At 34.2% G+C, this 13,176-nt stretch overlaps 1 protein-coding gene and 1 pseudogene across 1 annotated transcript in view; one reads left to right on the forward strand and one right to left on the reverse strand.

Annotated features, from left to right (window-relative positions):
• Positions 1-13,176, reverse strand: part of LOC143539479 (large ribosomal subunit protein eL8y-like) — a 243,587-nt gene that overhangs the window by 213,391 nt on the left and 17,020 nt on the right. The window lies entirely within an intron of this gene.
• LOC143539456 (aldehyde oxidase GLOX1 pseudogene) lies at positions 3,352-5,224 on the forward strand (annotated as a pseudogene).

A 13,176-nucleotide genomic window follows, 5' to 3' on the forward strand; every position in this document is an offset into this window, starting at 1 on the left:
CCGTCTTCTGCCATAACAATGACTAAATGAAAACTTGGATAAAAACAGAGACAGACACAACAATGGCATGGGCCTGAACTTAGCGGTTGTTCTACTGAACTCTGTTAAACAATCAACCTATTTTAAACGCGGCAGAAATACGAAATGTAAATCAGAAACTTTAACTAAAACGATAAAACCTGACAAATGCAGTTGGAACTGGTTCTCCGTTTCTTTAAACGATTTCTTCTGACTGACAATGGTTCTTCAACTAAAAATAGAATCTTGATTCAACTGTTCTTGCTACCAAAACTAATCTCGACCCGACCCAAATATTTATGGGCTAAACTACGTACCCAAGACTTAGGCCACACAAACTTAATCACACTAAACGATTGAGTCTAGTGATCGCGCAGCTTTCTTTCCAACAAAACAAAAAAGGACAAAACCTAATAATAATATTTTCCTCTTAAAAAGCAAAAAAAAAAAAAAAAGGTCAAACCCTTGTAATACTAGCAACAACAAACAATTGCTGATATTCTCTTTATCTTTCACGGCTCCCAACACCAAGAAGAATAATTAAACAATACCTTTTCTTCTTTTTGGTTAATCATAAACTGCCAGAACAAATAGAAAAGAAAATAATGCTATCGAACGACCTGCAGTGACGGCTACGGTGGTTACTTTATTTAATTGCTTTCCAAAAAATTGAACCTGAACACTACGATCGTCGGCTGCCGATCCTAGCGCGCTACTGCGGCAACGAGAAATAACGGCGGCGACGACGGAACTTTAGCGGCTGCTAGCGGTGATGCGGCGGCGTAAGAAACGGTTCAACGTGTTCTTCGTGTGATCCAAACCTAAGCTCTAGAATTCTAGATACCAATTGTTATGATTAAACACACACACGAACCGACCACAAACACGAAAGCAATAACGAACACGAGGATTTAACGTGGTTCGGTCTAAACTGACCTACGTCCACGTGTGGCAACTAAGTATTTCTTTATTGAGTGACAAATGATTACAAGTATATAACATTGTTTAAATATAGATTGAACTAAGGTTTGAATCTTATTCAACAAGAAACTAAACCGGGTCGGGCTTCGGTTTGGCCACCCTACACCCGTTTACCCTTTGGACTTCAAATAATAAACCGAGCCTACACAAAAGGCCTACGAACCCAATAACACGGAGATACGACATATGAAAAAAGTGATCACGTTAGAGTTTGGATTTGGCAGTGCAATGTATAACCTAATTTATTTACCAAGTTGTAAAAACCACATTAGCATAAGTTGCTTCAAAGACTGGATTAAAAGTTACATAGACATAATTTGTAAAAAATCTTTGTAAAGAAGGATTAACACAAGACAAAAGAATCCGGCATGTTGACCTAAAGGTTTCTAACCAATAGGAACATGTGCTACGATGTCGTTTACATGAAAATCGATTCGAACAATACGAGATGGTGAATGATAATTAAAAATCAAATATTGATGATTGTCAATGGACTCAATAAAGTTCAATCTTTTCAATAACAAAAGTTAGCGCGACCCTTAATCCAATGAAAACACTCAAATTATTCACTAGAAAAATAATAAACACCTGCTAAAGTTTTTAGCACGATTCATAAATTAAATAAATAATCATCTGATTAATAATGTCTAGAAAAACAATACGTCTTATAAATATTTTATTTCATGTATCTTTTTTTCTTTGGTTCTCGTTTCCATCTTTGTATTTTCTCAGTTTGCTGTTTCTTCTAAAACATGGAAGACAAAGAAAAGAAATTAGAGTATGATTGATGGTTGTTGATAGACAAGGTACAACGTGGAATGGGAAATCTAATAGTTTAATGATAGTGCTTATATATACGATAGAATTTGATTAATTGCAAGTAGAAGTTTAGAACTACATCTAATCATTGGCTTGAGGAACCCAAGTCCCAACCAATACATTTCAACAACAATATTAATACATGAAGCCATGCACGTTGTTTTGCAGGTTCATATATAATAATTGCTTTGTTAATCTTATTCAGTGTATACATAAAATTTCATTTTGTATAATATTTACAAACAACTATTAGAATTTTAAAATAATTGTTCCAGACGTCAAACACAACTATATTACTCAATAACTCCCAAATAAACATGATCATAAAGTTGATTCCCTTTATAGGGGACATGCATCTGGATAATTATATATGCTCAATTTTTAATTAATATTTTAAGACGTATGCCTAACAAAATATTTAAATAGAAATTATTTATTAACTAGCGTTTTATCCGGCGCGATGCCGTCGGGCGGGTTGGTAAAACCCGGGCAATGGTAAAACCAAACGTTATCAGTCGCAATGGTAGATGCGGTAAGTTGACGCGAAATCGGCCGGTTTCAGCCACGTGTATTATTGTATCGGAACTAAAACCAAAATACAAACAAAAAATAATAAAATTTGAGGTGGACCAAGTGGCGTCGGCTAGTAAATCTCGGTCGTTTGTAAAACCCTACAGTTGTCAATCTCGGACGTCGAGACGGCGAGTCTATGCAAATTCGGCTGGCTTCTGTCACGTTCGTTACGGTATCGAAACAAAAACAAAAACTAACAACAAATCAGCATTCGGTCGGTTTTAGCTACGTTTGTTACGGTACTGGAACTAAAACAAAATAAATTTAACATTCGGTCGGTTTTCGTAACGGCTGTTACAGACCGAAACTAAAATAAACCAAAAATAACCAATAAGTGTTCAGCCGATTTTCGTTACGTTTGTTATGAACCAAAACTAAAGCAAACTAAAAAGAACCAATAAGGTGACGCAAAGTTGCCCAGCCGAGACTTTGCGACACCAAACTTTGTAATTGTATTATAATAATATGTAATTTTATACTTTTTTATGACTACAATGAATAAGCGCTATGCTCCATAATTTCTCCTTCATGATACATGAATGCAATTGTGTTAGAGATCGACATGCATGAGATATAAATTAGTTAAACGAGTCATATTCATGTTTGACAATTGCGTTAATCATGTCGTCTTTGATACGTTAAATACAATAATACAAGTTTTGCCATCCTTAGGTCGAATCAACCCAAATCGTGGTCTTCAAAGGAACTTTAGAAGTTGGCGGAGTTTGGGAATAACGCAACATGAAGAATAACAACTTTAATAAAAACAACTTCAAAACCATTAATTTAACACGAATAGAACCATCATTTCTCGAGAATAAATATAATTTTGTTTTAAAGGACATATCATATTATGGATCAAGAATGTTAACATCACCTAACAAATTCTGATATTATTCTTGTAGATGATATTAACAATATAAATTAATGATACTGAAATTGACTTTATTTTAATCATTCTCCAACGTCAATAATTAAGTTGACCAACCCAACATCCATCTTATTTTAATGTACGTTACTCACCTAAAAACATAGAATAGAAACAAACTTGCATGAAAAAAAATTTTCTATGGAACTAGAAACTATATTAAACTCATTGACTATTGTGATTCTTAAGCCCATAAACTAGTATTTAAAGCTATCTCTATGCATCACATTCAACACACACACAATAACCTGATTAACAATCCAAAAAGAAAAAAACATGGCCTTCTCCACCACCCTCCTTTGTCAACATCTTCTCATTCTAGTTCTCATGCTCTTACACGCCCCACCATGTCCAGCTGCTGCGGGTGGATTATGGGATGTCCTTCTCCCAAGCATAGGCATCTCAGCCATGCACATGCAGCTACTTCCCAACGATCGTGTTGTAATGTATGATCGTACTGACTTCGGAACCTCCAACATCTCTCTTCCAAATGGCATGTGCCGCCCTAACTCCACCGACTGCTCCGCCCACTCTGTCGAATATGATGTCGCTTCCAATACCGTACGTCCACTCATGGTGCTCACAAATGTTTGGTGTTCTTCAGGAACATTAATGCCTGACGGGACCTTAGTCCAGACTGGAGGATGGGATGATGGTTACCGCAGAGTCAGAACTTATAAATCGTGTGACACGTGTGACTGGCAAGAGATACCAAATGGGTTGAGCAAACAGAGGTGGTATGCAACCAATCACTTATTACCTGACGGACGGCAGATTATCATTGGCGGTCGTCAGGCATTTAACTATGAGTTCTACCCCAAGATGTCTGCCACCGAGAACTCACCGAGCTTTCCATTTTTGGTTCAGACGAATGACCCAAATGTTGAGAATAATTTATACCCATTTGTATTTCTCTATCCTGATGGGAATCTCTTCGTTTTTGCCAACAATCGCGCTATTTTGTTCGACTACTCTAAGAACCTAGTTGTGAAGACCTACCCGACAATGCCCGGTGGACAACCGAGGAATTATCCAAGTACAGGATCAGCGGTGCTACTCCCTTTACATATAAAAGGAGATAGTGTAGATGAGGTTGAAGTAATGGTTTGTGGAGGTGCACCTAAAGGAGCATTCGTTAATGCAAATAAGGGGATATTTGACGGCGCGTTGGATACTTGTGGAAGGATCAAAATATCTGACCCAAACCCACAATGGTTCATGGAGACAATGCCTTTGGCTCGCGTCATGGGTGATATGTTGTTGCTACCTAATGGTCATGTTTTGATCATCAACGGAGCATCAGCAGGGGTTGCCGGGTGGGAGCTTGGGAGGAATCCAGTTCTAAGCCCAGTAGCATACCTACCTAATAACCAAGTGGGGTCTCGATTCAAGGTACAAAATCCAAGCACTAAACCTAGAGTTTACCATTCCACTGCGGTTCTGTTACGAGATGGGCGTGTTCTTGTTGGTGGAAGTAACCCGCATGATAAATATGAATTCACAAACGTCCTTTACCCGACTGAACTCAGTTTAGATACATTCTCTCCTTCTTACTTGGATTCAAACTTTTCTGGATTACGCCCCAAAATAATCCTACCCGTAACAAATAGTAAAATTAAATATGGCAAACAATTGGTTATCGTGTTTACTGTTACTGGTGATGTGGATCTAACCTCTGTCTCGGTGACAATGGTGTCCCCTTCGTTTAACACGCATTCGTTTTCAATGAATCAAAGATTGTTGGTACTTGATGGTGGCGTCGCTTCGAAGATTATCGGGAGGTCAAGATACCAAGTTGTTGTGAGGGCTCCGCCATCTGGCAACATTGCTCCGGCGGGAAATTATCTTTTGTTTGTGGTTCACAAAGAGATCCCAAGTCCGGGTATTTGGGTTCGAATGCAGTGAAAAAAAGTTTATGTCAATGCCATTATTTTTATGTACACTCATTTATTTAATTACTCTATGATGTAATTATTCTACTTGTATTTATATTTACTCTACTTTATTATCAAATTTAGCACATCAATTACATTTGTATTTAATCTAAACCCTACTTAAGACCAAATATGACCTCACTTAGTTGTTATGGCCCACTTTATAACTTACAAATAGAAAATTTGTCTAATATTGAATGAACATACATTTTCATTTCTTGCAGGCAAATACAAAGTACTAGTACTAGGCGTTGACACGGTGTACGTGTATCAAGACATGTCGATCTCTTATATCATTAACCCTTGCAATCTGTTTTTTTCCCTTGCCCCGTCCAACAGCTCCTACTCATGAGTTTGATACATATATTGTTCTTTTTGCTAGGACCATCTTTGTATTTCACCGTGACGTGGCCTTATATAATATCTATGACTCTATGATATGCTCGAACAAAGTAATCTTTTAATGTTTATACCTTTTGGTACGTAATAACTATTAACAACACACATTTTAAAAGAAATGAAACTAAACACATTTTTAAAAAGAAATAATACTTACAAGAGATTCACTTGCTCCCTTCATTGTTGTTTAGTAGATCACTTCAAATTTAGATTTGGCTTGTATAACCTCGTTTTTTTTTTATCAAGTTGAGAAAGCAGCGTAGACATAACTTGTTTCAAGGTTTTGGATTAAAAGCTACATAGACATAATTTTAATAAAATTTTGTAAAGAAGGGTTAACACAAGACAGAAGTACCCGATCGCGTTGGCCTAACGATTTGATGGAGGCCCAAGTATTGAAGAACATGTCATGCTATATTTGGAGGTCCGTGATCGTGCCTTCAAAGATGGCCCACGAAAACGGGCATAACTTGGCACACGAAGCTCCGTTTCAAGTCTATTACCAGTCAACTCGAAGCTTGAGACGAGGAGCACATTGTGGCAAAAAGCCCACTGCGTTTTGGCCCCTGTCTGAAGCCCAAAAACACCTCCTAAATAAAGTTATGGGCGTTTTTACGTTTTTTCAGCAGTTTTTGCATTTTTTATTTTGGGTTTGTGTTTGGCCCATGGCCTTTTTAGGGCCCATTTTGTATTTGAACCCTTATTTATATGTTTCTTATGTAATTGCAAAAGTCAGACTTCAATTTCAATAATTATCAATTTTCTCTTCATTTTCCCTGAAACATTTGGGTGGGATTTTTAGGGTTTTGGAAGTTCATCACGGGTATTCGTTGAATCAACGTGATCGATCTCCATTCTCGTTTTACCGCTGCATCACGATTTGTAACCAAATAGAAACACGTCTTGGAGTGTCATCTAAATGAAAATTGATTCGTACAATATGAGATCCGAAAAACAATCAATGGTGAATGATCATTAGAAACCAAGTACTTATGATTGTCAATATAATCAACAAAGTCTAGTCTTCTCTTCAGTGGTGAAGCTTGGACTAAGACAGCGGGGGGGACTCAAAATGTATACAAAATTTCACAAACAAATGGGGGCGGACTTAATTTTTGGCCGAAAACGGCTAAATTTACACTATGTATAGAAAATTTCGAGCGAAAACGGCTAACTTTGCACTATGTATAGAAAATTTCAGGCGAAAAGGGCTAAATTTTACACTGCGTATAAAAAATTTCGGCCGAAAACAGCTAAATTTTACACTACGTATAAAAAACTTCGGCCGAAAACGGCTAAATTTTACACTACGTATAAAAAACTTCGCCCGAAAACGGCTAAAGTTTACACTGCGTATATCAAATTTTGGTCGAAAACGGCTAAATTTACACTACGTATAAAAAATTTCTGACGAAAACAGGTAATTTACACTACCGCATAAAAAAACAGGGGGCCGGGGCCACTCGGGCCCCAATAATCCTTCGCCATTGCTTCTCTTTCAAAACCAAAAGTTGGCAGCAAACCCTAATAACATGAATTCAATTATTAAATAGCACAATAATAAACACCCATTCAAGTTTTAAGCACGATTTATAAATTAAATTGAACACTTTTGCATATCCAAAACTTACACCGGATTGTGATCACAAAATAACTACTCACCATAAATATGAACAATATATACATTGTCACTAAGTAAAGAACCATCTTATTAATAAACTTCAAGAAAAACAAGACACATGATCAAATACATTTTATTTTTAACATAAAAACAGTGAGAACCAATTTGTTGTTATCATTAGGTTTATAGGTGCTTGTTGTTATTTTTTGTTCATATTTGCTAATTTTTTATTATGAGACGTTATAAGTATGTGTTGATTTATATTTTGTTGTTGTTATTAGATTTTTTTTCTTTTGTTGTTATAAATATTTGCTGGTATTTGCTGTTATTATTTTGTTCTAAATTTTGATTCTTTTGTTGTAATTTTTAGATTTTTTTCTTTGTTAATATAAATCATTGTTTATGTAGATTGGTATTGTAATTGGTATTGTTCCTTACGTTCTCATATTTTTATAAATTAATGTTATTTTCTGTATTTCATATTAAAATTATAATTAAAATCATAATGCACATGAATCTTCCCCGAAAAACAATACAATCATAAATTGCTTATCATGGTTTCTTTTTATTCCCTGGACCCTGGCCCAGCTAAATTGTTGGTTTCTTGTGCTTATTTCTTTCGCCGTTTTATTGCAACCCTATTTAGGCCCAACTAACTTGAATTGCACAATATTAACCTTTTTTTTAAGGCACGATATTAATTTGTAAAGCCATTTTCCTTCTGTGCATAACTCTACAATACTAATAAATTTATTTCAGATTAATTTCAATGATAATTCAGTTAATTGTTTCGTGAACATTTTAAAACCATTCAATTATCAACCATTTTGATGTTTATATTATTCCATTTATTTTAAATTATTTGATTTAAACTTATTTTCTTAATAACCGACAAAATATAAAAACGATCCAAAAAATATATTTTGTACTAATATTAATGCATTTTATAAATAGTTAACATATAATTACTAGAGGGAAAGTTAATGCACAAATGAAATTAATGTGCTAAACTTGAGAATCAATTAGAGTAATTATATATACATGCAAGTAGAGTAATTATGTAATTACATAATAGAATAATTATGTAATTACTCTATGATAATTATCCTACCTGTATATAAAATTACTCTACTTGATTCTCACGTTTAACACGTTAATTTCATTTGTATTTGACCCAAACCCTAATTACTAGTACCTAAAATGAATTGAGCAACCTAACTTTTTATTAACAGCAAATTCCTATATTTGTTCTTGGGCCTGACTATGTAAATGTGAATTCAAATACAACTCGAATGCTAGTTTTTGGATTTTGATACTGGGTATGATGTTGTTCAATGGTTGTCATTTTGGCAATACTGTAAGGGTTGCGATTTGTATCAAAAATGATGATTGAGCAATTGGAGATTACTATTGCTTGTGGAATGTTATTATGGGTCAAAGGGATGTCTTAGGAAGCTAGTAAAACAATACCATCTACTGCAGTTTACCAATTTACCTAAAGTCGAAAATTCAAGAATGGATGTATAAATAGAAAAAGTCAAAAGGACATAGAGGAAAGACACATATATACTACTTATAAGCTAATGAGTTATTGGAGTACTAATGACCATCTATTGTTTCTGTAAAATCAAGTACCCATCCACTAATTGAAGTACTCGACCATCAAGGCCTTTGAAAACTGTTACGAACCGTGTTTGCTAATCAAATGGTCCAAGAAAAAAGAAAGAAATCAGATATAAATTAAAGACTTTTGGAAGAGACTTTGATTGTTCAAATCATCATTTTTCAATCATACTCAAAACAAATGTTAACAAGCTATAAATAACCTAACATAGTAACTACCCACTACTTAACAACTACCCACTACTAATATTGAACAAACGACTTTAGTTAATTAATATGCATTTGAAACACTAGAACCCACGATATGTGACATGGAGTTGTACGAGAGTGATACATAACAAAAACATTTATGTGAATTGCATTTCAAAGTCCAAACGTCATATTAGAGATTTTGAAGCTCATTCAAACAATAAACTATAGGGCTTTGGTATGCCATATAAGTCTTACAATGTTCTATCATGCCGCAGCGACTCATATTAGATTAGTTATATCGGATTATAGTGCGTTATATCGGGTCATCATTGATCAATGTTTACCATCATTGTGATTGCCATACCATCATTAACCATTTAGGCATTTATGATCCCAATTGACTATCATTGACCCGAATTGTCTATCATTGCCACTTAGGTAGTTGGCATAGTGATAAATGTTTGTCTTTTGGTGGGAAATCTCATGTTCAAATTCAGTCATTAGGCATAGTTTGGGAGTAGTGTGGACTAATATTGACCCTAACTAACCATCAATGACTAATATTAACCCTAGCTAACCATCATTGACCATAATTAACCATCATTGACCGTAATATTGTCCCTAGATGACGGTCATTGACCATTTTTAGCGGGAAAGGGTGTGTATTGGAATTTAGGTGAAAAAAATTTTCTATATGGCCAAGCTAAAATAAAAAGACATGATTACAAATTTTGTCTTTCAAACATATGCAATTTATGAATTATATCATTTAAAAAGTCTACTTGCAGGCGGTGTCATTTACATGGAATGTTTGTTTGATTTTTGTCCTTTTGACCAACTGGCATCCAAAAACCCCGTTAAGTCTTGGCATGTGATGGCATTTAAGTCTTTTTACGCATACTATTTAAGTATTATAATTAAAAAACAAATTTAATATATTATTAGAAAAAGAAACTAAATAAAATATGTTAAACAAAAACCCCTTTAAGTTTTAACATGTTTGGATTTAACTGGATTTTTTTATGACAGTTAGTGTAAATGACAAAAAGCGAATGTATTTTGTCATATAAAGGATATCGTCCGTAAATAAACTTTTTAAAGGACTTGATCCATAAATCGAGTATATTTAAAAGACAAAATTTGTGATTATGTCAAAAGAATATAGATTATATAAAATTATACATATATATATATATATTAATTTAGAAGTTTCCGGTACTCACATTTTTACACTGTGCTAGTCATACCGTTTTTACTGCATCATGTACAAGCACTTATAGCTTCATTTTTATGCCACATATTGTACACGTCCTTAGAAGTTAGCCATTTCATAACTGTTTTCTGACTTTTTATTTACTCTCCCTCTCTAACGGTAGTTCTCTAGCGGGAACTCGGATTTTCCAGGTTGTTGAAGAACTCTAAATCGAACCCTAATATGCTAAATTGAATGATTAGACGTTGTTATTGTGGGTCGGCGGCTCAGATTACAGGTTGTTGTGTAAGAATAAATATATGGATATGTATATTTATGTATGGCCTACATGATCATTTATATTATAATAGATCAAAGTTAATTAAATTATACCTTATTATTATATTAGCTAGGTAATTGTTGATGGACCAAATTACCCTTTCTGTGACAGGTATGTTTTAGTTGTAGGTTTATCGTAGTATCCATGTTTTCTGTTACATACATACTGAACAATATGTTGATGAACCCTAAGTCGTTCCAAGCCTTCACATTCCCTTCTGTGAAATTTAACTCTAATCTGCTAAAATTGAACCCTAATCGTCGACAAAAGACGATTAGACGTTGTTGTTGTTGTGGGTCGGCTATAGGCTTTCGAGGTAAGGTGCGCGTGATGTATTTTCACTTTGAGATTTAGGCTGTGATGAATACACCTTAGGTCGAAGCTTGATTGCAGGTCATTTTGGTAGCAAGTCAAAATTCTATTTTGGGTATTTTTAAGTTAATAGATAGAACTACAAGGGTGTCTCAGGGGTAATTTTGAAAATTGAAATACACTCTGTATTTGCTGTTTGCAACTCAAAACAAGAGAAGCAGGCAGGTTTGGTTTTTTCATTTCTTGATGATATTTTTATTTTTGTTTGCTTTAAAATAAATCTAAAACTAGGAAGTAGTTCATATGTTGTTCTTAATTCTTTTTCACAGTGGTGTATAATTAGGTGGAACTCTTGCAAAAAAGGTTTATCTTGGTAAATTCACATGTATTTATAAGACGTTTATGGTGCTTATGACAATCAAGATGTGCTGCTCACACCTGCGACTTAGCAGCACTCAAGTCTTGGTGTCATAATATAATCTTAAACTTATTAATGGACTGTTATGTTGATAAAGTTGATTTGCAACTTACCATTTCAAAAACTTACCATTTTGCCTGTAGTTTCTGAAGGCTGTTATTACATTTGTTGATTCAGTTACTGAAGTGAAATTGTTGTTTGGTAAATACAAATGATCAGATTTAGTAAAAGCTGCATATTCCAAACCGGCCATTAATATGCAAGGGCATATTTGTAATTAAAAGTTTTAAATTTTGATGCTATGTAACACAAACGAGAGCTGATTTGAAACTAAAAAGATTAAATTTTATGTCTACGGATTACAAGATTTAATACGTACGCATTTTTGGTGTTTCAAACTTCATTTTCAGTTATTTTGAAACCGATTTTGGTTAGCCTCGGACGTGTTTCATGTCATCTTCCGAGGAAGTAAGTCCAGTAACCATAGTTTTTTTTTTTGGCATGCTCATGTATTTTCTTTGGCTTTTCTTTACTATTACAAAGCAACTACTTTGTGAACTTACAAAATTTATTGTTTTATACCATTTTTTCTTTGATTTAACTTTTTTAATGATTTTTCGGAGTGTCAAGTCCGGTTTTCGCCGCAACGTGCGGGGTAACTTTCTAGTAGTTATAATTTACAAAGCATAAATAAGTATATTTTATTAAGAAATATAATATAATAATATAATTTCACTATTTTAAAAATAATGAAAGCCGTATTGTAAAAGTTTCTGTATGTATCGATAAGAAGTTCTTGCTTTTTTTACATCTCGATGCAAGTTTTATACAAAACAAGTTGGCTCACCCGCCGCATTACGGAATAGTTGGCTGCTAATTGGATGTTGGAGCACAAACTTGTTGGGCTTAGTTCGTATTATAGTTGCTGATATATGCTGCATTTTTTTAGCCTATCATGATACTTCCTAGACAAATGCTTCAAATAAGTGCAGCAATATTATTTCATAAAAAAGTTTTGAAACCATGATATTGAAATAAAATAGACAGTAAACAAACCCATATGAAATTATCATTCTTACATAAGTTTCTTCCACACAACATAGACAGTAATAAACCCATATGAAATTATCATCCTTACATAAGTTTCATCCACACAACACAATCTTTATACCTCCACAGCTCACACATAAATTTTACAATATGAACACAGATATACACAGTAAAGCATACTAAAAATACATGTTTATGTACCAGCCACTGTTGACACAGTGCTTGCAGCCGTCATATACACCTTAGGCCATATAAATACTCAGGAAAGTTAAGATGTGGATCATGCCAAGTATCTTCTATTGGCGAAGCAAACTGCAAAATAATATTTGATCAAATAAATAAACTCAAGAAATACGAATGCTCTCGCCACTAAAAAGCAATTTTGATACACGTGTAGTGAAGCATGTACTTGTGATTATACAAATGCTATGATGCATACGATTGTACTCCCATAAGCTAAAAACCCATAGAAAGTCACCTACACACTTGTCCTACAATGGTTGTTAAATGAGCATATATAAAAAAATGATTGTTACCTTTTTAGAATTCATTACCTTTTGGGATTATCTCAAACGTCTCAACGAGTTTCAAAGACTCAAAAGTCCTTAAACATAGTCAATTTCCAATTAGCAACTGCAACAAATAAAATGGCACACGGGAGATTTATCTAACAAAAAGAATAAGTAAATGCATATTAACAAATATAGAGATCTAAAGTACTCCAAATTTAACCGAAAGCATAATTCTTTCCATGAAACCTTTCAAAAGTTGGGTCA

This window comes from Bidens hawaiensis, unplaced genomic scaffold, assembly GCF_021521415.1.
Source record: "Bidens hawaiensis isolate Kalapana, Puna unplaced genomic scaffold, B.hawaiensis_p1.1 tig00011896_1, whole genome shotgun sequence".
NCBI classification, from domain to species: Eukaryota; Viridiplantae; Streptophyta; class Magnoliopsida; order Asterales; family Asteraceae; genus Bidens; species Bidens hawaiensis.